This window comes from Leuresthes tenuis, unplaced genomic scaffold (genome assembly GCF_036924035.1).
Source record: "Leuresthes tenuis unplaced genomic scaffold, fLeuTen1.0.hap1 SCAF_34, whole genome shotgun sequence".
NCBI lineage: Eukaryota > Metazoa > Chordata > Actinopteri > Atheriniformes > Atherinopsidae > Leuresthes > Leuresthes tenuis.
In genome coordinates, this window is record NW_027325388.1 from 191,238 (window position 1) to 217,492 (window position 26,255).

The 26,255-nt window shown below is 41.6% G+C and overlaps 3 non-coding genes across 3 annotated transcripts; 1 reads left to right on the top strand and 2 right to left on the bottom strand.

Annotated features, from left to right (window-relative positions):
- The first annotated feature begins 9,057 nt into the window (after positions 1-9,057).
- On the top strand, positions 9,058-9,171 carry LOC140285261 (U5 spliceosomal RNA). The gene has a single exon (XR_011910358.1). It is a non-coding gene; the product is annotated as a U5 spliceosomal RNA (small nuclear RNA).
- Positions 9,172-12,288: 3,117 nt separating this feature from the next.
- LOC140285341 (U2 spliceosomal RNA) lies at positions 12,289-12,472 on the bottom strand. Its single transcript, XR_011910432.1, has one exon. It is a non-coding gene; the product is annotated as a U2 spliceosomal RNA (small nuclear RNA).
- Positions 12,473-12,780: 308 nt separating this feature from the next.
- On the bottom strand, positions 12,781-12,894 carry LOC140285259 (U5 spliceosomal RNA). Its single transcript, XR_011910356.1, has one exon. It is a non-coding gene; the product is annotated as a U5 spliceosomal RNA (small nuclear RNA).
- Positions 12,895-26,255: the final 13,361 nt, after the last annotated feature.

Genomic DNA, 26,255 nt, shown 5'->3' on the forward strand with positions numbered 1-26,255 from the left:
CAATCAATAGCGGGAGCGGAGTTGTTCGGCTACAAGAAGGTGTGAAAGTCCGACCATGGTTTGTAAAAAGCAGTTAAGAAAAGGTTCGAATATCCAACCAAACATAATCAAAAGCGGGAGCAGAGCTGTTCGACTGCAAGTAGGTGTGAATGTCCAGCCATAATTACTCACAAACGGGGGAAGAAAAGGTAGTATTGCCAGACCATACATGATCAAAACAGGGAGCGGAGGTTCAGCTGCAAGGTGTGAATGTCTGACTATAGTTTGTAAAAAGCGGGTAAGACAAGGTGCGAATGCCCAACAATGTATGATCAAAAGAGAGAGCGGAGGTGTTCGGCTGCAAGGTCTGAATGTCCAACCATAATTTGTAAAAACCGGGTAAGAAAAGGCTCGAAAGCCCGACTATACATCATCAAAAGCGGGAGCGGAGGTGTTCAGCTGCAAGAAGGTGTGAATGTTCGACTAAAGTTTGTAAAAAGCTGGTAAGACAAGGAGCGATGTCCCTTCATTGTATAATCAAAAGCGAGAGCGGAGGTGTCCAGCTGTGAGTAGGTGTGAATGTCCGACCATAATTGCTGAAAAATGTGTTAGAAAAGGTAAGAATACTGGACCATACATCATTAAAAGCGGGAGAGGTGGTGTTCGGCTGCAAGAAGGTGTGAAAGTCCGACAATGGTTTGTAAAAAGCGGGTAAAAAAAGGTTCGAATGCCCGAATATACATCATCAAAAGCGGAAGCGGAGGTGTTCGGATGCAAGAAGGTGTGAACGTCCGACCAAAGTTTGTAAAAAGCAGTGAAAAGTGAGAAAAAGCATTTCGTGAGTTCTGCATGATTTGGGATTTTGCTTATAAAATGCATTACTTCACTCAAACTATGTTAAAACTGATTTGTCCTTCATATTTACCATGTCTAGAAATATTTAAACAACGTTGTTTTTTTTTTTAAATCTATCGAGACATTGATAAATATGAAGGTAAAAGCCGTTTTAACATAGTTTGAGTGAAGGAATTGATTTTATAGATAAAATCCCAAATCATGCAGAACTCCTCAAAAGGGGCGTATGGCTTAATCACAAGTGTGGTTCTTTCTCATTCAGGGTAGTATGAGGAAGTTTATGCTTGAAATATATGTAGAAATGGGTACATATGAAGGACAAAGCAGTGTTAACTTAGTTTGAGTGAAGGAATTCATTTTATACATAAAATCCCAAATCATGCAGAACGTATGAAAAGAAGCTTATTCTCGGATTCCTGATCCTTCAGTTTTGCTCTTTCTTCTACTGCAAAATACAATGTTGTTCTTTGTTGAAGTCGATCTAGACATTGATAGATATGAAGGAAAAAGCAGTTTTAACTTGGTTTAAGTGAATGAATTCATTTTATACATAAAATCCGAAATCGTGCAGAACTCATGAAAATAAGCTTATTCTCGGATTCCTAAAACTTTTGATTGGCTCTTTCTTTTATTGCAAAGTACAACGTGGGTTTTTTGTTTAAATCTATCGAGACATTGATAAATATGAAGGTAAAAGCCGTTTTAACATAGTTTGAGTGAAGGAATTAATTTTATAGATAAAATCCCAAATCATGCAGAACTCCTCAAAAGGGAGGTATGGCTTAATCACAAGTGTGGCTCTTTCTCATTCAGGGTAATATGAGGAAGTTTATGCTTGAAATATATGTAGAAATGGGTACATATGAAGGACAAAGCAGTGTTAACTTAGTTTGCGTGAAGAAATTCATTTTATACATAAAATCCGAAATCGTGCAGAACTCATGAAAATAAGCTTATTCTCGGATTCCTAAAACTTTTGATTTGCACTTTCTTTTACTGCAAAGTACAACGTTGTTTTTTGTTGAAATCTATCTAGACATTGATAAATACCAGCCGAAACTCTGCTGCCACTTTTGATAATTTATGGTTGGGCATTCTTACCTTTTCTTACCCGCTTTTTACAAATTATGATCTTACATTCACACCTACTTGCAGTCGAACACCTTCTCATCCACTTATGATCATGTGCGGTTGGGCTTTCGCACCTTTTCTTACCCATTTTTCAGTAATTATGGGTGGATATTCAGACCTTCTTGCAGCTGAAAACCTCCGCACCTCTTTTGATCATACATTGTCGGGCATTCACACCTTGTCTTACCCGCTTTTTACAAACTTTAGTCGGACATTCAAACCTTCTTGCAGCTGAACCACCTCCGCTCCCTGTTTTGATCATATATGGTCTGGCAATAGTACCTTTTCTTACCCGTTTGTGAGTAATTATGGCTGGACATTCACACCTTCTTGCAGCCGAACACAACCTCTCCCGCTTTTGATGATATATGGTCCGGCATTCTTACCTTTTCTAACACATTTTTCAGTATTCGAACCTTCTCTTACCCGCTTTTTACAAACCATGGTTGGACTTTCATACCTTCTTGTAGCTGAACAACTCCACTCCTGCTTTTGATGATTTATGGTTGGACATTCGCATCTTTTCCTACCCATTTTTCAGTAATTATGGGTGGATATTCACATCTTCTTGCAGCTGAACACCTCCTCTCCCGCTAATGATCATGTAAGGTTTGATATTCGAAAATTTTCTTTCATGTTTTAAAGCAATTATTAATGGACATTCACACCTACTTGCAGCCGAACACCACCTCTCCCGCTTTTGATGATGTATGGACCGGCATTCTTACCTTTTCTAACACATTTTTCAGCAATTATGGTTGGAGAATCACACCTACTCACAGTCGAACAACTCCGCTACCGCATTTGATGGTGTATAGTCGGGATTTCTCACCCTTTCTCATCAGCTTTTTGCAAATTATTCTCTGACAGTCACACCTACTTGCAGTCGAACAGCTCTGCTCCCGCTTTTGATTATGTTTGGTTAGATATTCGAACCTTTTCTTAACTGCTTTTTTACAAACTTTGGTCGGACGTTCACACCTTCTTGCAGCCGAACACCTACGCTTCCGGTTTTGATAGTGTATATTCGGGCATACGAACCTTTTCTTACCCGCTTTTTACAAACCATGGTTGGACTTTCACACCTTCTCTTAGCTGAACAACTCCGCTCCCTCTTTTGATTGTGTACAGTCGGGTATTTTAACCTTTTCTTACCCGCTTTTTACCAACTATGATCGGACATTCACACCGTCTTACAGCGGAACACCTCCGCTCCCTCTTTTGATGGTGTATGTTCGGGCATTCGAACCTTTTCTTACCCGCTTTTACAAACCAGGGTCGGACTTTCACACCTTTTAGTAGCCGAACAACTCCGCTCCCGCTATTGATTGTGTACAGTCGGGTATTTTAACCTTTTCTTACCCGCTTTTTACCAACTATGGTCGGACATTCACACCGTCTTACAGCGGAACACCTCCTCTCCCGCTTATGATCATGTACGGTTTGATATTCGAAAATTTACTTTCTTGTTTTAAAGCAATTATTGATGGACATTCAAACCTTCTTTTTGATTGTGTATAGTCGGGCTTTCGAGCCTTTTCTTCCCGGTTTTTAAAAAATCATGGTGTGACTTTCACACCTTCTTGTAGCCAAACAACTCCGCTCCCGCTATTGATTGTGTACAGTCGGGTATTTTAACCTTTTCTTACCCGCTTTTTACCAACTATGGTCGGACATTCACACCGTCTTACAGCGGAACACCTCTGCTCCCGCTTTTGATGGTGTATAGTCGGGCTTTCGAACCTTTTCTTACCCGCTTTTTACAAACTATGGTGGGACATTCAAACCTTCTTGTATCCGAAAACCTCCGCTCTTTCTTTTGATCATACATTGTCGGACATTCGCACCTTTTCGTACCCGCTTTTTACAAACCATGGTCGGACTTTCACACCTTTTAGTAGCCGAACAACTCCGCTCCCGCTATTGATTGTGTACAGTCGGGTATTTTAACCTTTTCTTACCCGCTTTTTACCAACTATGGTTGGACATTCACACCTTCTTACAGCAGAACACCTCCGCTCCCTGTTTTGATTATGTATGGTTTGACATTCGCACCTTCTCTCACCCGCCTTTTACTATGGTCGGCCATTCACAGCTTCCTCTCCAACATACTTGTATCCGAAGACCTCTGCCCCAAATTTTGTTGATATTTAGTCGGACATTCGCACCTTACCTGCTTTTGGCAAACTATGGCCTTCTTGCAGCCAAACACCTCTGATCTCGCTTTTGATGATGTAAGGTTGGGCATTCAGACCTTGCTTCACCTGCTTTTCACCAAATATAGTCGGACATTCACACCTTCTTGAAGCCGAACACTTCCGCTCCACCTTTTAGTGTTCTATCACACCTTTTTTTCACCGCATTTTATACATTATGGTTGGAAATTTTCAACCACTCTCATCCGAAGACCTCTCCTCCCGCTTTTGTTAATATATTTGAACTTTAGTCGGACATTCAAACCTTCTTGCAGCTGAACCACCTCCGCTCCCTGTTTTGATCATATATGGTCTGGCAATACTACCTTTTCTTACCCGTTTGTGAGTAATTATGGCTGGACATTCACACCTACTCACAGCCGAACAACTCCGCTCCCGCATTTGATGGTGTATAGTCGGGCATTCTCACCGTTTCTCATCAGCTTTTTGCAAATTATGATCTGACATTCACACCTACTTGCAGTCGAACAGCTCTGCTCCCGCTTTTGATTATGTATGGTTGGATATTCGAACCTTTTCTTAACTGCTTTTTACAAACTTTGGTTGGACGTTCACACCTTCTTGTAGCCGAACACATGCACTCCTGCTTTTGATGATGTATGGTTGGGCATTCGCACCTTTTTTTTACCCATTTTTCAGGTATTATGGGTGGACATTCACACCTTCTTGCAGCTGAACACCTCCTCTCCCACTTATGATCATGTGTGGTTTGATTTTCGAAAATTTTCTTTCATGTTTTCTAGCAATTATTGATGGACATTTAGACCTTCTTGCAGCTGAACACCACCTCTCCCAATTTTGATTATGTATGGACCGGCATTTTTACCTTTTCTAACACATTTTTCAGCAATTATGGTTGGAGATTCACACCTACTCACAGCCGAACAACTCCACTACCGCATTTGATGGTGTATAGTCGGGCATTCTCACCCTTTCTCATCAGCTTTTTGCAAATTATGATCTGACATTCACACCTACTTGCAGTCGAACAGCTCTGCTCCCGCTTTTGATTATGTATGGTTGGATATTCGAACCTTTTCTTAACTGCTTTTTACAAACTTTGGTTGCACGTTCACACCTTCTTGTAGCCGAACACATGCACTCCTGCTTTTGATGATGTATGGTTGGGCATTCGCACCTTTTTTTTACCCATTTTTCAGGTATTATGGGTGGACATTCACACCTTCTTGCAGTTGAACACCTCCTCTCCCACTTATGATCATGTGCGGTTTGATTTTCGAAAATTTTCTTTCATGTTTTCTAGCAATTATTGATGGACATTTAGACCTTCTTGCAGCTGAACACCACCTCTCCCGATTTTGATGATGTATGGACCGGCATTTTTACCTTTTCTAACACATTTTTCAGCAATTATGGTTGGAGATTCACACCTACTCACAGCCGAACAACTCCGCTACCGCATTTGATGGTGTATAGTCGGGCATTCTCACCCTTTCTCATCAGCTTTTTGCAAATTATGATCTGACATTCACACCTACTTCCAGTCGAACAGCTCTGCTCCCGCTTTTGATTATGTTTGGTTAGATATTCGAACCTTTTCTTAACTGCTTTTTACAAACTTTGGTCGGACGTTCACAATATCTTGCAGCCGAACACCTCCGCTTCCGCTTTTGATGGTGTATATTCGGGCATACGAACCTTTTCTTACCCGCTTTTTACAAACCAAGGTCGGACTTTCACACCTTCTCTTAGCTGAACAACTCCGCTCCCTCTTTTGATTGTGTACAGTCGGGTAATTTAACCTTTTCTTACCCGCTTTTTACCATCTATGGTCGGACATTCACACCGTCTTACAGCGGAACACCTCCGCTCCCTCTTTTGATGATGTATGGTTAGGCATTCGCACCTTTTCTTACCCATTTTTCAGTAATTATGGGTAGACATTCACACCTTCTTGCAGCTGAACACCTCCTCTCCCGCTTATGATCATGTGCAGTTTGATATTCGAAAATTTTCTTTCATGTTTTCTAGCAATTATTGATGGACATTCAGACCGTCTTGCAGCTGAACACCTCCGCTCCCACTTTTGATGGTGTATAGTCGGGCTTTCGAGCCTTTTCTTCCCCGGTTTTTACAAATTATGGTTGGACATTCAGACCTTCTTGCAGCCGAAAACCTCCACTCCCTCTTTTGATCATACATTGTCGGGCATTCGCACCTTTTCTTACCCGCTTTTTACAAACCATGGTCGGACTTTCACACCTTTTAGTAGCCGAACAACTCCGCTCCCGCTATTGATTGTGTACAGTCGGGTATTTTAACCTTTTCTTACCCGCTTTTTACCAACTATGGTTGGACATTCACACCTTCTCTCACCCGCCTTTTACTATGGTCGGCCATTCACAGCTTCCTCTCCACCATACTTGTATGGTGGGATATTCACACCCACTTGCATCCGAAGACCTCCGCCCCCACTTTTGTTGATATTTAGTCGGTCATTCGCACCTTACCCGCTTTTGGCAAACTATAGCCTTCTTGCAGCCAAACACCTCTGATCTCGCTTTTGATGATGTAAGGTTGGGCATTCAGACCTTGCTTCACCTGCTTTTCACCAAATATAGTCGGACATTCACACCTTCTTGCAGCCGAACACTTCCGCTTTTAGTGTTCTATGAGGCATTCACATATTTTTTTTCACCGTATTTTATAGATTATGGTTGGAAATTCTCACCCACTCTCATCCGAAGACCTCTCCTCCCGCTTTTGTTAATATATAGTCGGGCATTCGAACCTTTTCTTACCCGCTTTTTACAAATTATGGTCGAACATTCACACCTACTTGCAGCTGAATACTTCCGCTCCACCTTTTAGGTATGTATGGTTGGCATTTGCACCTCTTTTTATACTGATTGCTGAAGATTAAGTTGTTCTTTCTCAAACTACAAATTTTTTTTAATTGTTGAAACTTGATTTGAAGTGGATAAATAAGGAGGAAAAACAGTTTTAAGTCAGGCTGATAGAAGGAATTAATTTTATAGCAAAATCTGTATTTCGTCATATGTCGAGAGATGCTTATTGCTGAAGAAGTTCTTTCTCATTCTACAAAGTACAACATTGTTTATCGTTGAAACTTGATTAGACATGAATAAATATGAAGGACAAAGCAGTCTTAACTTGGTTTGAGTTAATGAATTCGTTTTATAGGAGAATCCGAATTCGTGCATAACTCATAAAATAGAGCTTATTTTCGGATTCCTGAAGAATGAGTCTGGTTCTATCTCATAATACAAAGTTTGTTGTTTATTGTTGAAACTTCATCAGAAGTGAAGAAATAAATGAATGCCTATCAACAAATGTGGGATCTAAACTCTAGTGCTTCCTCTAAAATAATTTCCTTTCTCAATTTAGAAATGTGTGTGTGTAAGTCACAACACCCGTGACACCAAAACGGCTTTCTTTTCTCTACACTCTGCACTATGAGCACACACACCAAATCAGAAAGGCTTTTTTCTCTCTTTTCTACATTATGGACTGTGGGGACACAAAACCGCTCTCTCTCTTTTTTTTTTTTAATCGTGTGCCAGGGCGTTGTCTCACGTATTAGATTATGCTTAAGATACGAATGGGTTTATCAGTCACATCAGAATCCATACATACTGATCCTCCCGTAATAAAATGGTCGGATCTTATCAAACACACTTTGTTTCTTGTGACAATCAAGTCAGCGAAACAGCGTATACACGTCAAGACACTGAATCAAGTTTGCCACAAGAACTCATAAGTTTGGCAGTATTGCTCTGCCGTCAGCAATCATACACCCATTTTATTTTCGTGAGACATGTGCAAGCACCTGTTCATCTACTGTTCTATCACTATGAATTAGTGATCTATTATCAATAAGGATACTTCTACAACTACTATCAAAGTATGTCCGGACTTCTTATGTTGTCAGTTGCTATATATGAATAAGTGGGCAGCTACTGACAAGCATTAAGCATGTCACACAGCCCAAACATATAACATTTCAGGACACACCACACAGTTAACAACCACAGTGAAGCGTGTCAAAGCCCAAACATGTAACATTCAACAGGACACTTACACAACACATTCAAATCAAACAGTCAGACAACATACAAGAACCTATACCCCAGCCGGCATTGCTCCCTGCCTATTTTCCTACAACTCACTATGTGTGCGCACACCTTTATTCACAAACTCTTCAACTTATACTCTTTTACCGAAGCTGCTACAGCTCGATTGGCCAAATACCCTTAGATCCTATTTCGGTGAATTTGACATCTGCCTTGCATGTAACAGATTAGCGGTTTAGCAGTTTTAATTTAGTTTGAGTGAAGGAATTCATTTTATAGCAAAATCCGAAATCGTGAAGAACTCATGAAAGTAAGCTTATTCTCGGATTCCTGAAACTTTAGATTTGCTCTTTCTTTTACTGCAAAGTACAACGTTGTTTTTTTTGTTTAAATCTTTCTAGACATGGTAAATATTAAGGACAAAGCAGTTTTCACATAGTTTGAGTGAAGGAATTCATTTTATAGATAAAATCCCAAGAGTCTGCTGAGAAAAGAGAGTGAATGCGAAGTAGACTTTAACACGGCTATGGGAGCGAGCCGAGTGTGGGCTAACCGGGAGAATTGCTTGAAAGAAACGCGACACCGAATGAGCGATCAGAACAAAGCCTCAATACGGGATTCTCGTGGTATTTTTGTTGCTGCCTTGTCTTTTGCACAGAGTAAAAGACAAGGCAGCCATCGAATAGGGCCCGATTAATCCTACTTGGTCAGCCGAGGAGCAAGGGGGGGGGGAGCAAGCGTCTCAACCAAGCAAAGCTCACCATGGGGAAGGTGGCTATGCCAACTAGCCTGATGCCCTGCTCCCGCAGTGACGGATAATCGTACTCTGGTTTCTCTTCATAACGTACAAGTCTTTCGCCTTTTACTAAAGATTTCTGTGGAGAGCAGCACTAATGAGTTGTTTCTATTTTTGGCAGGCTTTACCTTTGCGGGTGAAGCCCTTTCTGTCTGTGCAAAAGAAATCTTCTTACTGTGCAGAGTGACTTCTCTGAGTAGAGTCGCCTTACTTGTTGCGACTGTGCCGATGTTCGAAGCTGGAGTGCAAAGTTGTTGCTTGAATGGTGCTTGCTGGAGCGTGCGGGAGTGCAAAGTTATACCATTTAAAAGGGCTGAAGAGTGCTCAGTGCAGCGGGTGGGCGACACTCTGGCCACCTTGAAAACCGAGGTTACATCCACTACCAGGGGCAGCCCAAGTTCTGCCGCAAGTGTGGTGAGCATGGGCACCTGGTTGAGGCTTGTACCAAGGTGTTATGTGGGAAGAGCAGAGAAATTGGGCAAACTTTTGGAGAGTGTCCAAATGGCAGGAAATGTAATCTCTGTGGAGAATTAAATCACCTCTTCAGAGATTGCCCTAAATCTTTTGCCAACAAATTAAAGACGGTAAAGCCACAGTCAAGCCAACAAAGAGAAGGACCAAAGGTGGCAGTTGGTGAACAAAGTGAAGAGGTTGACCCAATAAATTCAAACTTCCCGCCAAAAGCTTGGATTGGAAGTGAGGAGCAAAAAGGGGAGGGGCCTGTAGAGGCCTCACCACTCAGTGTTGAAGTCTGTGAGAATTCACAGGCAGAGGGTGGAGCTACGCTAAATGAGGAGGAAGAGCAGACAGGTGAGTCTAGTGAAGATACTCACCTCCCCGAAGGTCAACAGCCGAAGAGGACGGCATCTGAGCCTCTGATTCCCCAGTGGTATCAGAGAAGAGGGGAAGGGTTAGGTCCCTTTCAGACAGTTCTTCAGTGGAAGAACCTAGAGTCTTCCCCTCCGACTCACCAAATGAGGTCTCCTTTTTAACTTCAGCTCTGCAATCGACCCCCAGGGACTCAAAGTTAAATGCAACATTGCGTCAGAGGCCAACATCGAGAGTCCGAAAAGGAAATATAGATCACCCTACTCACTTTTCACCTAAAGAAATGGTTAATGGTTCTCACCTTCTCAACACTAAATGTGAGAAGTGTGAAATCAAAGACAAGAGCCCAGAGTATTTTATCCTTCTTAGACTCCATAAAATCAGATGTGTTTTTAATACAAGAATGTGGACTACCTTTTTTAAAAAACCATAGACAATGGGAGGAAATGTGGCCCCATTTATCGATATGGAGTGGCTCAAATCAAAATAAAAATGATGGTGTGGCCATTCTAATTAAAAATCCGCATGTTCTGGTGAAAGGTAGCACAGTGGTGAGAGACGGACGGGCACTTTTAGCACACTTGAATTTTATGGGGCAAGACTTTAACCTCTTAAATATTTATGGTTTCAATGGAAAAAATGAAAGGTATGACCTTTTAGAAGATATACAGCTTTACATGCTAGGGCAAGTACCTTTAGTTGTAGGAGGGGATTTTAACTGTATCTTGAGCAGGAAAGATAGAAAAAGAGCAGGGGTAGATTTTAAAGTGGATAAGACTTCGATTTTACTTCAGGGCATATGCAGGGATTTTAAGCTTACTGACTGTTTTAAAACCATGCATCCCAGAGAGGAGGGCTTCACCTGGTTTAGTCATGATGGCACCAGAGCCTCTCGCGTTGATTATTTCTTTACTAGAGATTGCCCACCCACTGATGTTAGATTAACCCCTGTTTTCTTTTCAGACCACCTTATGCTCTCCTGCACCCTTTCACCCCCTTCTGGTGTGACGGTAGGAAGTGGTCTGTGGAAACTCAACTGTTCCCTGTTGGAGGATGAAATCATAGTCAGTCAGTACAGGGAATGTTATAAAGAGTGGCAGACCCTTCAAGACCTCTACGAAACACATGCACAATGGTGGGAAATGGTGAAGGAAACGACCCAGACTTTTTTTAAACAGCAAGGTAAACGTAAAAAAAGGAAAGAGAATAGATGTATGATGGGACTACATAAACGCTTACAGCGCTACTTTAAACTAAATCAGTGTGGCATAGACTTTAAAGAAGAAATCAAAGATGTCAAAAAGGAAATGTCAGTTTTAGCAGAAATAAAGAGTAAAGGAATTTTTGTAAGAAGCAGGGAGCAGGAAATTGAGGAAGGTGAAAAAGAAAGAAAGTTATAAATAAAAAGGAGTGTAATCAAAATCTAAAAAGAGAAGATGGGTTTTTAACAAAATCCACACAAGAGATGATTGAAACTGTACATACCTTTTATAGTAACATGTACAAAGAGAAACCAGTGCACTTGGAAAACTCGGCAGAAATCTTAAAATTCGTTGACAAAACCGTAAAAGAGAATGCACACTTGACACAGAATTTTACTGCTTTAGAGTTAAAAAAATGCCTAACAGGTTTTAAGAGAAGTCGAGCTCCGGGTTTAGACGGGCTTCCTGCAGAATTCTATCTGACCTATTGGGACCTTTTATCATCAGACATTTTAGATGTTTTTAAAGATTTTGAAAAACTCGACCGACTGCCTGACAGTTTTAGAGTGGGAATAGTGACTCTACTTTATAAAAAAAATGATAAGACTGACCTAAAGAATTGGAGGCCCATCACACTTTTAAACTTTGACTGTAAACTTTTTTACAGGTAATTCACCCAGACCAAGCTTGTGCCATCTCAGGGAGACAACTCACCGACAGCCTCGTACTGATTCGAGACATCATTGATTACGCTAGAGACAGAAACACCCGGCTTGTCATCTTAAATTTAGACTTTGAAAAAGCATTTGATCGGGTCTCGCATCAATATCTCTTTCAGGTGTTGCAGCCATCGAAAAGGGCCCGATTGTTCCTACTTGGTGAGCTTTGCTTGGTTGAGACGCTTGCCCCCCCCCCCCCCTGCTCCTCGGCTGACCAAGTAGAAACAATCTATTCGATGGCTGCCTTGTCTTTTACTCTGTGCAAAAGACAAGGCAGCCACAAACACCACGGGAACACCGTATTGAGGCTTTGTTCTGACCACTCATTCGGTGTCGCGTTTCTTTCAAGCAATTCTCCCGGTTAGCCCGCACTCGGCTCGCTCCCAGAGCCGTGTTAAAGTCCACTTCGCATTCACTCTCTTTTCTCAGCAGATTAAAAGAAAGTTTCATCTTGGGCTCCCTGAAACTTCCATCCTGCACCGCTGTTTGCTTTTTCACAAGAGCAGAGGAGAGCGCACCGTTCCCAGCGGCACTGCAGTACCGGGTCGAGGCTTGGAGTTAACGGAGCAAGCTTCTTTTTCAACTCCTATTCTTAAAAATCCATTTAATATGTTGTCCTCGTATAGAGGACATATTAAACTGATAAGAACAGATACTACACTTGATCTTAGCCAAAAGGCCGAGAAGCGATAACTGTCCACTGTTTCAGGTCCGAGGGCCCTTGCTGGCACAATGCGCACTTGTAGCAGTGTTCTTTTTATGGCCATAGGTGGCCAGAGTGTCACGTTGCACCTCCGCCCACCCGCTGCACTGAGCACTCTTCAGCCCTTTTAAATGGTATAACTTTGCACTCCCGCATGCTCCAGCAAGCACCATTCAAGCAACAACTTTGCACTCCAGCTTCGAACATCGGCACAGTCGCAACAAGTAAGGCGACTCTACTCAGAGAAGTCACTCTGCAAAGTAGCAAGATTTCTTTTGCACAGACAGAAAGGGCTTCACCCGCAAAGGTAAAGCCTGCCAATAATAGAAACAACTCATTAGTGCTGCTCTCCACGGAAGTCTTTAGTAAAAGGCGAAAGACTTGTATGTTATGAAGAGAAACCAGAGTACGATTATCCGTCACTGCGGGAGCAGGGCATCAGGCTAGTTGGTTTAGCCACCTTCCCCATGGTGAGCTTTGCTTGGCCGAACACATCCACTTCTGCTTTTGATGATGTATAGTTGGGCATTCATACCTTTTCTTACCCATTTTTCAGTAATTATTGGTGGACATTCAGACCTTCTTGCAGCTGAATACCTCCGCTCCCGCTTTTGATGGTGTATAGTCGGGCTTTGGAGGCTTTTCTTCAACGGTGTTTACAAATTATGGTTGGAAATTCAGACCTTGCAGCCTAAAATCTCCGCTCCCTCTTTTGATCATACATTGTGGGGCATTCGCACCTTGTCTTACCCGCGTTTTACAAACCATGGTCGGACTTTCACACCTTCTTGTAGCCGAACAACTCCGCTCCCGCTATTGATTGTGTACAGTCGGGTTTTTTAACCTTTTCTTACCCACTTTTTACCAACTACGGTCGGACATTCACACCTTCTTATGGCGGAACACCTCCGCTGCCTCTTTTGATGGTGTATGTTCGGGCATTTCAACCTTTTCTTACCCGCTTTTTACAAACTATGGTCGGACATTCAAACCTTCTTGCAGCTGAACACCTCCTCTCCCACTTATGATCATGTGCGGTTGGATATTCGAAATTTTTTTTTCATGTTTTCTCGCAATTATTGATGGACATTCAGACCTTCTTGCAGCTGAACACCTCCGCTCCCTATTTTGATGGTGTATATTTTGGCATTCGAACCTTTTCTTACCCGCTTTTTACAAACCATGGTCGGACTTTCACACCTTTTAGTAGCCAAACAACTCCGCTCCCGCTATTGATTGTGTACAGTCGGGTATTTTAACCTTTTCTTACCCGCTTTTTACCAATTATGGTCGGACATTCACACCTTCTTTCAGCGGAACACCTCCGCTCCCTGTTTTGATCATTTATGGTCTGGCAATACTACCTTTTCTTACCCGTTTTTAGGTAATTATGGCTGGACATTCACAGCTTCTTGCAGCCGAACACCTCTTCTCCCGCTTTTGATGATGAATGGTCCGGCATTCTTACCTTTTCTAACACATTTTTCAGCAATTATTGTCGGTCATTCACACCTTTCTCATCAGCTTTTTGCAAATTATGATCTGACATTCACACCTACTTGCAGCCGAACACCTCGGCTTCCGCTTTTGATGGTGTATATTTTGGCAATCGAACCTTTTTTTACCCGCTTTTTACAAACCATGGTCGGACTTTCACACCTTCTTTTAGCCGAATAACTCCGCTCCCGCTATTGATTGTGTAGAGTCGGGTATTTTAACCTTTTCTTACCCGCTTTTTACCAACTATGGTCGGACATTCACACCTTCTTACAGCGGAACACCTCCGCTCCCTCTTTTAATGGTGTATGTTCTGGCATTCGAACCTTTTCTTACCGACTTTTTACAAACTATGCTCGGACATTCACACCTTCTTGCAGCGAAACACCTCCGCTCCCTCTTTTGATTGTGTATGTTCGGGCATTCAAACCTTTTCTTACCCGCCTTTTACAAACTATGGTCGGACATTCAAACCTTCTTGTGGCCGACACATCCACTTCTGCTTTTTATGATGTATAGTTGGGCATTCACACCTTTTCTTACCCATTTTTCAGTAATTATTGGTGGACAGTCAGACCTTCTTGCAGCTGAACACCTCTGCTCCCGCTTTTGATGGTGTATAGTCGGGCTTTCGAGGCTTTTCTTCAACGGTGTTTACAAATTATTGTTGGAAATTCAGACCTTGCAGCCGAACACCTCCGCTCCCTCTTTTGATCATACATTGTCGGGCATTCGCACCTTGTCTTACCCGCGTTTTACAAACCATGGTCGGACTTTCACACCTTCTTGTAGCCGAACAACTCCGCTCCCGCTATTGATTGTGTACAGTCGGGTATTTTAACCTTTTCTTACCCGCTTTTTACCAATTATGGTCGGACATTCACACCGTCTTACAGCGGAACACCTCCGCTCCCTCTTTTGATGGTGTATGTTCGGGCATTCGAACTTTTTCTTACCCACTTTTTACAAACTATGGTCGGACATTCAAACCTTCTTGTAGCAGAACACATCCACTTCTTCTTTTGATGATGTATGGTTGGGCATTCGCACCTTTTCTTACCCATTTTTCAGGAATTATGGGTGGACATTCACACCTACTTGCAGTCGAACAGCTCTGCTCCCACTTTTGATTGTTTGGTTGGATATTCGAACCTTTTCTTAACTGCTTTTTACAAACTTTGGTCGGACATTCACACCTTCTTGCAGCCGAACACCTCCGCTTCCGCTTTTGATGGTATATATTCGGGCATTCGAACCTTTTCTTACCCGCTTTTTACCAACTATGGTCGGACATTCGCACCATCTTACAGCGGAACACCTCCGCTCCCTCTTTTGATGGTGTATGTTCGGGCATTCGCACCTTTTCTTACCTGCTTTTTACAAACTTTGGTCGGACGTTCACACCTTCTTGCAGCCGAACACCTCCGCTTCCGCTTTTGATGGTATATATTCGGGCATTCGAACCTTTTTTTACCCGCTTTTTACCAACTATGGTCCGACATTCGCACCATCTTACAGCGGAACACCTCTACTCCCGCTTTTGATGATGAATGGTCTGGCATTCTTACCTTTTCTAACACATTTTTCAGCAATTATTGTCGGTCATTCACACCGTCATTGGAGACGTCCTTTGAGTGAAGGAATATATTTCCCCATTCCAAGTCTGAGAATGGGAAACAGTAGTGAAAAAATATGTGCGCCTACTTTATTGGCTGTGTCGCTCACTCCAGAGTAATTCGATTTTTTTAATGTTTGTGGTGCTCGCCCTCACATTTCCTTGGCCAAACCTACACACTGGCATTGACAAGGTGTGGGAGAGTTTGTTGCTACATGTCAGAAAGAAACAGATTGGACCGTTTCACCTGCTGATCCAAATTTGATGTTTTCTGAACGTTTGTCAGCATACAAAAAAACTTTTTTGAGTACAATGCATTGTCAAAGAACTGTGGAATTAATTCCTACCACAGAATCACATTTTTCAGCAACTTTTGTTGGTCATTCACACCTTTCTCATCAGCTTTTTGCATATTATGATCTGACATTCACACCTACTTTCAGCCGAACACCTCGGCTTCCGCTTTTGATGGTGTATATTTTGGCATTCGAACCTTTTCTTACCCGCTTTTTACAAACCATGGTCGGACTTTCACACCTTCTTTTAGCCGAACAACTCCGCTCCCGCTATTGATTGTGTAGAGTCGGGTATTTTAACCTTTTCTTACCCGCTTTTTACCAACTATGGTCGGACATTCACACCTTCAACATGCCCTTCAATGTCCACAATTTTTGCGTCACGAACAGGATCCCTCGACTGGTGTCTCTGGACCGGACCGCAGTGCATGGCCAGCCTGGACTGAAGTAGCTGTTCCAGCCTCATACCTCCAAGGCCTTTTCTGAGAGAGAGGACTGGCAGGTCCTTTTCCTGAATACCAGCGCTGGGATCATTTTTTAAATATGATAGTCTGAGACGATAGGACTGCTTTTTAGTTTTTATTTGAATAAAAGAGGGTTTCCCGGTTGTGTCATTAGTGAGACAGAGATTTCATGGGTAAGTGAAACTTTTGAAGCAGTCCGAAGAAGTGTGAAGTACTCCGAAGAAGTGTGAGTACAGATTAAGGTCCTCATTGGAGACGTCCTTTGAGTGAAGGAATATATTTCCCCATTCCAAGTCTGAGAATGGGAAACAGTAGGTCTCAGACTTTTGACCCTACCGGGGGACCTAAGCATGTTGAAATGAAAAAGAAATATGGTCCAGAGGTTTTCCACCTGAAGGTTCTTTTAGTATGTTAGAAATAAGAAAATTAGAAGAAAAGTTTTGCAAATATGAGAAAGAGATGAAGCAAAAAAAAGAAAATTAAGTTTAAATAAGAAGTAAGAAAGGTATAGAATGTTGGAAAAAATAAAGTGTATTAAGAGAAAGAAAGGAAAATGTTAAACAAATGTCATGACGGAATGATGATAATAATTTAGTATGTGGACGAAAACATAATTCAGCTCTGATTAAGACTGAATCTTCTTTTAAACCACCACCATATTCCACTGATAACACTTTTTCTCCTTCTGCACCTCTTTACCCCACCCTGAGCGCTCTCGCTGTGCCGGATCCAGACCTGGACTCCTGCCCTCCACGACGCCTGCAACAACAACAGCCAGCCCTGCCACAAGCCTCTGGCTCTCGGGAAGAAGGGACTTCTTCCATCCTCCCTCGGGAAGAAATTCCATCATTCTCACAACATCAGTTACATAGGTCTGATGATGAGGAAAAGGAAGACGTTTGGTTCTCCAGCGTACCTGCCCAAGAACTTTTAACGCAAGTGACAAAAATCCTTTACCCACAATCTGGACTTCAGAGATCTAAACGTGAGAAAAAACAAAACCAGATTCAAACCATGCCTATGGTTAAAGTTGCAGTTCCCACTGGACCATTACTGGTTTATCGACCCTGGACTGAGACTGACATCATGGAAGCATAACAATGCTTACCAGATCCAGAGATTTCTGGACCCCATTTTGCTGACGAGTTGCGAGATTTCTGCGCACAATTCTGCCCGACCGGGGTTGAATTGCGTCGCATATTGGCAAAAAAGTTCAAACTGACCGACCTCTGCAAAATAGAGGCCAGTATGCTACAACTGGATTTGCGACCTACCAACAGTGAACGAGGACATAATGATAACGCTCAATATGAAGCAGCCATCCAAAGACTGTGTCAAGCCATCACCACTCAATTTCCAAACAAAATCAATATGTCCCACAATTACACCTGCAAACAGAAACCCGGTGAAGGGACTGATGATTTTGTACACCGCATCCTTGAGGAAGTCAGCAAGCACAGCGGTCATCAGAGACCAAGGGATTTGGGTAATGAATCAGGACCATGGGAGAGTATTGCATGCAATGCAATAATTAAAGGCCTCATGCCAGATGTCGCCACTGAAGTAAAGAACATTTACGTGGGATGGTATGAGGGTCCTCTTTTGGCTGACGTTCGCCGATATGCTCGCCATGCTCATAACCAAGTTGAGACGCGTAAGACAACCAAAAGGGACAAGTGTGAAAAGGAGCTGCATTTGGCAGCCAGTTGGTGTAAACAGAGGACGAGGCCGAAGTTGAAGACGTGAACGTGTGGGAGAGGAGGTCGAAATGGGCCACGCCAGAGCTATGATCCGAATATTTGTTTTTACTGTGGCTGTGTCCACAGCTGAAAAGTGATGAAATTGGGCAAAAGGCTGACTGAGGGTGGGAGGCAGGTTCTGGACGTCACGCGGCAGCGGAGCCTCCACTAATGGGTGATAGCACAAACACACTCACACATTTTTCCTGCTCTGTGTAGTGAAGAAACGCTTGCCGACTGTGATTCACGTAGTAAAGTTTTGCATGCTAGTTCCGTCCTAGAGCAAAGATATTTCTCTCAGAATATAGGAACTTATGTTCATCAGTAGTGACGTCAGGGGAGGTTGATTGTCCTCCAAAGTTAAGTGGAAACCACGTTTACTCTATGTCTGCATCAGGCCAGGTTGTGAAGGAGAAAATGACATCGCCCATTGCGTGTGTCACTCCCGATGGGCTCTCCTTCAAACACTCATTTTTGTTATCAGAGTTGTGTCCCATTAACCTGATGGGCTGTGATCTCATGTGTAAATTAGGCATTATTTTAACTTCTACACCAGAGGGTGTTAACGTTATGTTACAGCCTGACAAAGTTTTTACAGCAGTGCAGTTTGATTCATCTGCACTTACATATGCTTATGAGTGGAAACTTCCCAGCTCTCCTTTTTCACAACAACTAGTGGAAGAAGCAAAAGCGTTAGTTTCACCCCTTTCTGATTTCATGCAACCTGCTGATTTGCACTGAACATCACACATTTCTTTGGGGCCTGACAATGACTATGAGAAGAAGTGAAAAAATATGTGCGCCTACTTTATTGGCTGTGTCGCTCACTCCAGAGCAATTCGATTTTTTTAATGTTTGTGGTACTCGCCCTCACATTTCCTTGGCCAAACCTACACACTGGCATTGACAAGGTGTGGGAGAGTTTGTTGCTACATGTCAGAAAGAAACGGATTGGACCGTTTCACCTGCTGATCCAAATTTGATGTTTTCTGAACGATTGTCAGCATACAAAAAAACATTTTTGAGTACAATGCATTGTCAAAGAACTGTGGAATTAATTCCTACCACAGAATCACATTTTGAAGCATGTTTTTAATCTGAAAAAGATTTGTCTTCGATACCCATGTTGGCTGAAGTGCCCAATGATCTTTGGGCGAAGAGCAAATATGATGTGGGGTTGTTTATTGTTGAAACTAGATTAGAAATAGATAAATATGAAGGACAAAGCAGTTTGAACTTGGTTTGAGAGAAGGAATTAATTTTATTGCAAAATCCGAATTCATGCATAACTCGTCAAATAGATAGTGAAGTGTCGTTCGTGAGCGATTCGTTCGATATGAACAAATTTTTTATATGACTCGGGAGTAACGAGTTGTCTCAGTGAGTGATTCGTTCATTTTCATGCAGTACCCTTCCTCACCACATGGCAGGCGGCAGCTTCATAAGCTCAGTCAGCAGGACAGGAAACAGTATTGATTCGTTCATGACTCAACTCCTCGACTGACGGGTCCTCGCACAGGAAACAGTATTGATTAGTTTACGACTCAACTCCTTGGGTCTTCGTTCATTTGTCACGTTTTAAATTCTACGTTTCATTTGAAAGGCTGAAGAGCAGTAGGCACAACAGTTCGTTCACAAACCGCATCGTTAATCTCATAGACTATTCTACCATCAACAACTTGGAAACCACAATCGACTCTCTAGATGCAGAAAAAGCATTTAATGGAGGGAACTGGAAATTTTTATTCGCAGCATAAAACAAATTTGGGTTTGGGTCACACTTCATCAACTGGATAAGGATATTATATAGCTCCCCAAATGCAAGTGTCAGGACAAATGATCAAACTTCTCCAAGCTTCAGTCTGCAGAGAGGTACAAGACAGGGTTGCTCACTTTCTCCCTCACTTTTTGCTATTTTCATCAAACCTTTAGCAGCTGCTATCAGACAAGATAGAAATATTAAAGGCATCCAACCCCAAAATATTGAGCATAAAATAAGTCTTTATGCTGATGATGTATTATTTTTCCTTCAGAACTCAGAGACGTCTCTCACTCACACGATCACACTCATAAATAAATTCTCGGCACTTTCTGACTACTCTATCAAATGGTCTAAGACCACAGTTCTGCCCATTAACTGTAGGGTCCAGAATATACCTGCGATCACTTTACAGTCAGGAAATATTAGATATTTAGGCATAAACATTTCCTCCAGGCTCTCAGAGCTAACAAAGCTAAATTATGTGCAATTATTAAAGAGAGTAGAGGACGATCTCTCTCGTTGGAAGTCCTTACCTATATCACTTATGGGGAGAGTTACAACCATTAAAATGATGATACTACCAAAAGTTAACTATTTGTTCTCAATGATCCCCATAAAACCATTTGCTACTTGGTTTAAGTCACTAGATTCATGCATCTCCAAATTTCTGTGGAAAAACAAACCACCACGTATTAGTTTAAAAACCCTACAGAAGACCAAGGACAGTGGTGGATTAGATTTACCTAATTTTCAGCACTATTCCTTAGCCAATAGGTTACAATATATATCAAAATGGTTTAAACCTTGTTGTTGTCACAGTTCCCAGAGACGTTGTAATCGTTGAGGATTCTATATTCACCCCCTCATTAGAGGCACGTGTTGCAGATTGATGACACTGAATCTTCTTCTCTGTTCATTGCTGGCATCATTCCCAGCATCGTAAGTGTTCGTGGCATTGTTAGCCTCTTCTTCTGGATCTTGATATTGAGCATCCTTTTGTATTTCTGGTTTGTAAGTCCTCTCTCTTCGTTCACCGGAGTCTTCGTCTCTTTGTCCTTGAGTTTGGTGATTTTTTCTTCTTTTGATGCCTTGACACAGTGTGACAGGTGATACCACGTGGGAGATCCTTTAACTTGGACTGCTGTCCCTGTGCTGCGAAATGGCTGTGCTGCTCAAATGGTCTCTCCTTCATCATATACACAGTTATTTATACATCACCTTCCACCATGAAGCGTTGTCCCTTTTTGTTTCTCTCTTTGTTCTTAAAATGCTGTTATGCATGTCTAAACCAATCCATTAAACCAGATCATTTTGGCAGTAAAGCGATCTACAATGTGCTTGGTCGCAAAGCTGCTCATCTGTGGTAAACAGCTCTTCAAAAAGGCATTCTTCAATTGATTTCACTAATTTTATGTAATAATTTTGTGATTTCCTACAAAACTACACTTCTTCTCCCATCTGTCTGAGTATTTAATATTGTCTGGGTCCCGTTAAAACATGTATTTTTCCCATCTAATTCCTTGTTTGCTTTAAAACAAGTATTCCCCATTTTCTATCCCTTCAGTAGCCAACCAGTTTGTATGGAGTACACTGGAGCAACTTGACTGATCAGTAAAACACTGCTTTTGTTGTCACCGCAAGGCTTCCCCCGTCGGTTGTTTCACTGAGACACTACTGAGTAACTACAACTCAACACAGTTTATACACATAACATTCATATACATACTAACAAACAAACAAACAATAATTTATCGCAATTTTCTCATCTCTGTTTGAACGTACACCCAGGTAAATATTCCTGTAGTCTTCTCATACCGACTATGGACCCATTCATTGTTTAACTTCACTGTTTTGCAAATCCTAATTGAATATTACACATTGACATTGAACTTTACTGGATAAGCAGGTCTTCATTGCATTCAGCAGCATATATGTGAGCATCTATGTGTAAGCTGTTCTTCTTTGCATTTATCAGCAGCAAGCAATTCTTCACTGCACATGCATATGTAAATAGTAAAACAATTCCAATGTGTTAGCGAAACCTTCTATATCACAGTGGTTTCTAAGATCTATTTTAAGTTCTTTGCCATCAGTGAGATGACATAGTTTACAAAGTGTGTCAAATTATCACTGAAGATCTTTTCAGGAATTTCAAATCTAGAAATGAGTTATTTTACGCGTGATTTTGCTACTGAGAGTGCATCTGCTTGTGCACATGGAAATATTTCAGACCATTTGGTAAAAACCTCTGTTGTCACTGAGCAGAATCGTTTCCCTTAACATTAATTTAGTTCAATGAAATCTACACAATAATGAAATAATGAAATACAAACAAATATGTTGAAAAAGATACACTGGCTTAGGGAATTATCTTCGTTTTGGTCTTAGATTGCCCTGTGGAATGTATTTTGCACATATTTGACCTGCTAGACAAAACTTTATTCATTTATTTATTCTAAAAAAAAAAATTCAATAATTAGTAAAACCATATGCTGTAAAAACCTTGTTCATTATTGCTTCCATCCCTCCTGTTGAGACATGACATGGTCCGTGGCTCAATACTGCAGCATATTTAAACAAATTCTTTGGCAGTATGGTTTTCCTTCCGGTCATTCATACGAGTCTATTGTAGATGGCAATTGAATAACATCTAATAATGCTAAAATATTTGTAGTTTATACATTTAGCTGTGGATGTCAACATACCTGTTTTTCCAATGCTGTGTTAACACATGTACAGTTGAGAAGGCATACTGACTGTCAGTGTAAACGTTAACAACCTTTTTGTTATTTAATTTACAAGCTTCAGTTAAAGCTACCAATTCGACTGCTTGAACAGAGTAATTTTTTGGTAGTGGTTGTTTTAAGAAAACTTCAGTTTCTGTTACTACTGCAAATCCTGTAGCATTTGTGCCATCAGGGTTTTTTGCTTGACCTGTTGAATAAATATAGTTATTTCTGCATTTTCATAACGTATATCAGTTAAGTCTGGCCTGGGTAAAACACTGATGGTTATTTCTGACATGCAATCATGAGGCTTTCCATCTGTGGGGTAGGTAGCAGTGTGGATGGATTAAGTGTAGCACATCTCTCGACAACAAGGTTTGGCTGTGAAAGAAGAACTGTTATGTAAGAGAGATGTCTGCTAAAGATATTTTGTTAAGTAACCATATCACAGCCACTGCATGAGGTACCTTAAGTGTTAATGGGTGAAATAACACCATTATTGTTGATGCCTGCACTGCCAATGGCTTCTGGCCATTGATTCAAAAGTACGATCTCGTCCCTTTTTCCCCCTTTCAGTGGACACTGGCCCCTAATTACCGCAATTCAGCAGGGGGTCTTTCATTAGGAGTACTGGACTCCCCCGTGCACGGTTTCAGCTCCGACCCTGGAAAGCGGAAAAAACGTTGAGATCTGGTTTGAGGACCCAATTGTTGTGAAAAGTCTCTCAATGAGACTCAGAGTTGCTGGAGTCAGTTAATGCAAATGTTTAATCTTGCAGCAAGTTCAAGAATGTGTGTGTGTATGGGTGTATGTGTGCGAACGTGTGTGAGTTTATGTGTGTGAGAGTTTAAAGAACCTGTTATCCACAGGCAGGTCTTAACTAGTATGGCACAGGTCCAGCCTGTCTCATCTTTTTTGGAAGGTCCAGCGCTCGGCCGTAACCCTTCTGTCTGTTTGGACTCTCACATACATTCGGTTAATCATAGAAAAACGAGAACAAAACTTTTTAGCCCCTTAAATTCATAAAACAGACATGGTGCAGTTATTTCCATTCTAGAAAATAAGAGTAATCACCACCATTCCTATAAATTCTGGATATTCTAACAATCTGAATCTTTTTTAAATGTTCGATGAAGCCCTTTGCTGTTCTGTTTAGAGACTCAGCTGATCATAAACCAAGTTTTGCTCTTGAACCAAGCTTCTAAACTCTTCACCTTTTTCATTTCTCAGTTAGTATTCACTTTAAAACTGATTAAAAGAAAAATTAAATGAATGCCTATCAACAAATGTGGGATCTAAACTCTAGTGCTTTCTCTAAAATAATTTCCTTTCTCAATTCAGAAATGTGTGTGTGTAAGTCACAACACCCGTGACACCAAAACGGCTTTCTTTTCTCTCTTTTCTCTACACTCTGCACTGTGAGCACACACACCAAATCAGAAAGGCTTTTTTCTCTCTTTTCTACATTATGGACTGTGGGGACACAAAACCGCTCTCTCTCTTTTTTTTTTTTATTGTGTGCCAGGGCGTTGTCTCATGTATTAGATTATGCTTAAGATACGAATGGGTTTATCAGTCACATCAGAATCCATACATACTGATCCTCCCGTAATAAAATGGTCGGATCTTATCAAACACACTTTGTTTCTTGTGACAAGTCAGCGAAACAGCGTATACACGTCAAGACACTGAATCAAGTTTGCCACAAGAACTCATAAGTTTGGCAGTATTGCTCTGCCGTCAGCAATCATACACCCATTTTATTTTCATGAGACATGTGCAGGCACCTGTTCATCTACTGTTCTATCACTATGAATTAGTTTATCTATTATCAATAAGGATACTTCTACAACTACTATCAAAGTATGTCCGGACTTCTTATGTTGTCAGTTGCTATATATGAATAAGTGGGTTGCTACTGAAAAGCATTAAGCATGTCACACAGCCCAAACATATAACATTTCAGGACACACCACACAGTTAACAACCACAGTGAAGCGTGTCAAAGCCCAAACATGTAACATTCAACAGGACACTTACACAACACATTCAAATCAAACAGTCAGACAACATACAAGAACATATACCCCAGCCTGGTAGGAAGGTCCAGCGCTCGGCCGTAACCCTTCTGTCTGTTTGGACTCTCACATACATTCGGTTAATCATAGAAAAACGAGAACAAAACTTTTTAGCCCCTTAAATTCATAAAACAGACATGATAGTCTGAGACGATAGGACTGCTTTTTAGTTTTTATTTGAATAAAAGAGGGTTTCCCGGTTGTGTCATTAGTGAGACAGAGATTTCATGGGTAAGTGAAACTTTTGAAGCAGTCCGAAGAAGTGTGAAGTACTCCGAAGAAGTGTGAGTACAGATTAAGGTCCTCATTGGAGACGTCCTTTGAGTGAAGGAATATATTTCCCCATTCCAAGTCTGAGAATGGGAAACAGTAGGTCTCAGACTTTTGACCCTACCGGGGGACCTAAGCATGATGAAATGAAAAAGACATATGGTCCAGAGGTTTTCCACCAGAAGGTTGTTTTAGTATGTTAGAAATAAGAAAATTATAAGAAAAGTTTTGCAAATATGAGAAAGAGATGAAGCAAAAAAAAAGAAAATTAAGTTTAAATAAGAAGTAAGAAAGGTATAGAATTTTGGAAAAAATAAAGTGTATTAAGAGAAAGAAAGGAAAATGTTAAACAAATGCCATGACGGAATGATGATAATAATTTAGTATTAGCTGTGCCGGATCCAGACCTGGACTCCTGCCCTCCACAACGCCTGCAACAACAACAGCCAGCCCTGCCACAAGCCTCTGGCTCTCGGGAAGAAGGGACTTCTTCCATCCTCCCTCGGGAAGAAATTCCATCATTCTCACAACATCAGCTACATAGGTCTGATGATGAGGAAAAGGAAGACGTTTGGTTCTCCAGCGTACCTGCCCAAGAACTTTTAACGCAAGTGACAAAAATCCTTTACCCACAATCTGGACTTCAGAGATCTAAACGTGAGAAAAAACAAAACCAGATTCAAACCATGCCTATGGTTAAAGTTGCAGTTCCCACTGGACCATTACTGGTTTATCGACCCTGGACTGAGACTGACATCATGGAAGCATAACAATGCTTACCAGATCCAGAGATTTCTGGACCCCATTTTGCTGACGAGTTGCGAGATTTCTGCGCACAATTCTGCCCGACTGGGGTTGAATTGCGTCGCATATTAGCAAAAAAGTTCAAACCGTCCGACCTCTGCAAAATAGAGGCCAGTATGCTACAACTGGATTTGCGACCTACCAACAGTGAACGAGGACATAATGATAACGCTCAATATGAAGCAGCCAACCAAAGACTGTGTCAAGCCATCACCACTCAATTTCCAACCAAAATCAATATGTCCCACATTTACACCTGCAAATAGAAACCCGGTGAAGGGACTGATGATTTTGTACACCGCATCCTTGAGGAAGTCAGCAAGCACAGCGGTCATCAGAGACCAAGGGATTTGGGTAATGAATCAGGACCATGGGAGAGTATTGCATGCAATGCAATAATTAAAGGCCTCATGCCAGATGTCGCCACTGAAGTAAAGAACATTTACGTGGGATGGTGTGAGGGTCCTCGTTTGGCTGACGTTCGCCGATATGCTCGCCATGCTCATAACCAAGTTGAGAC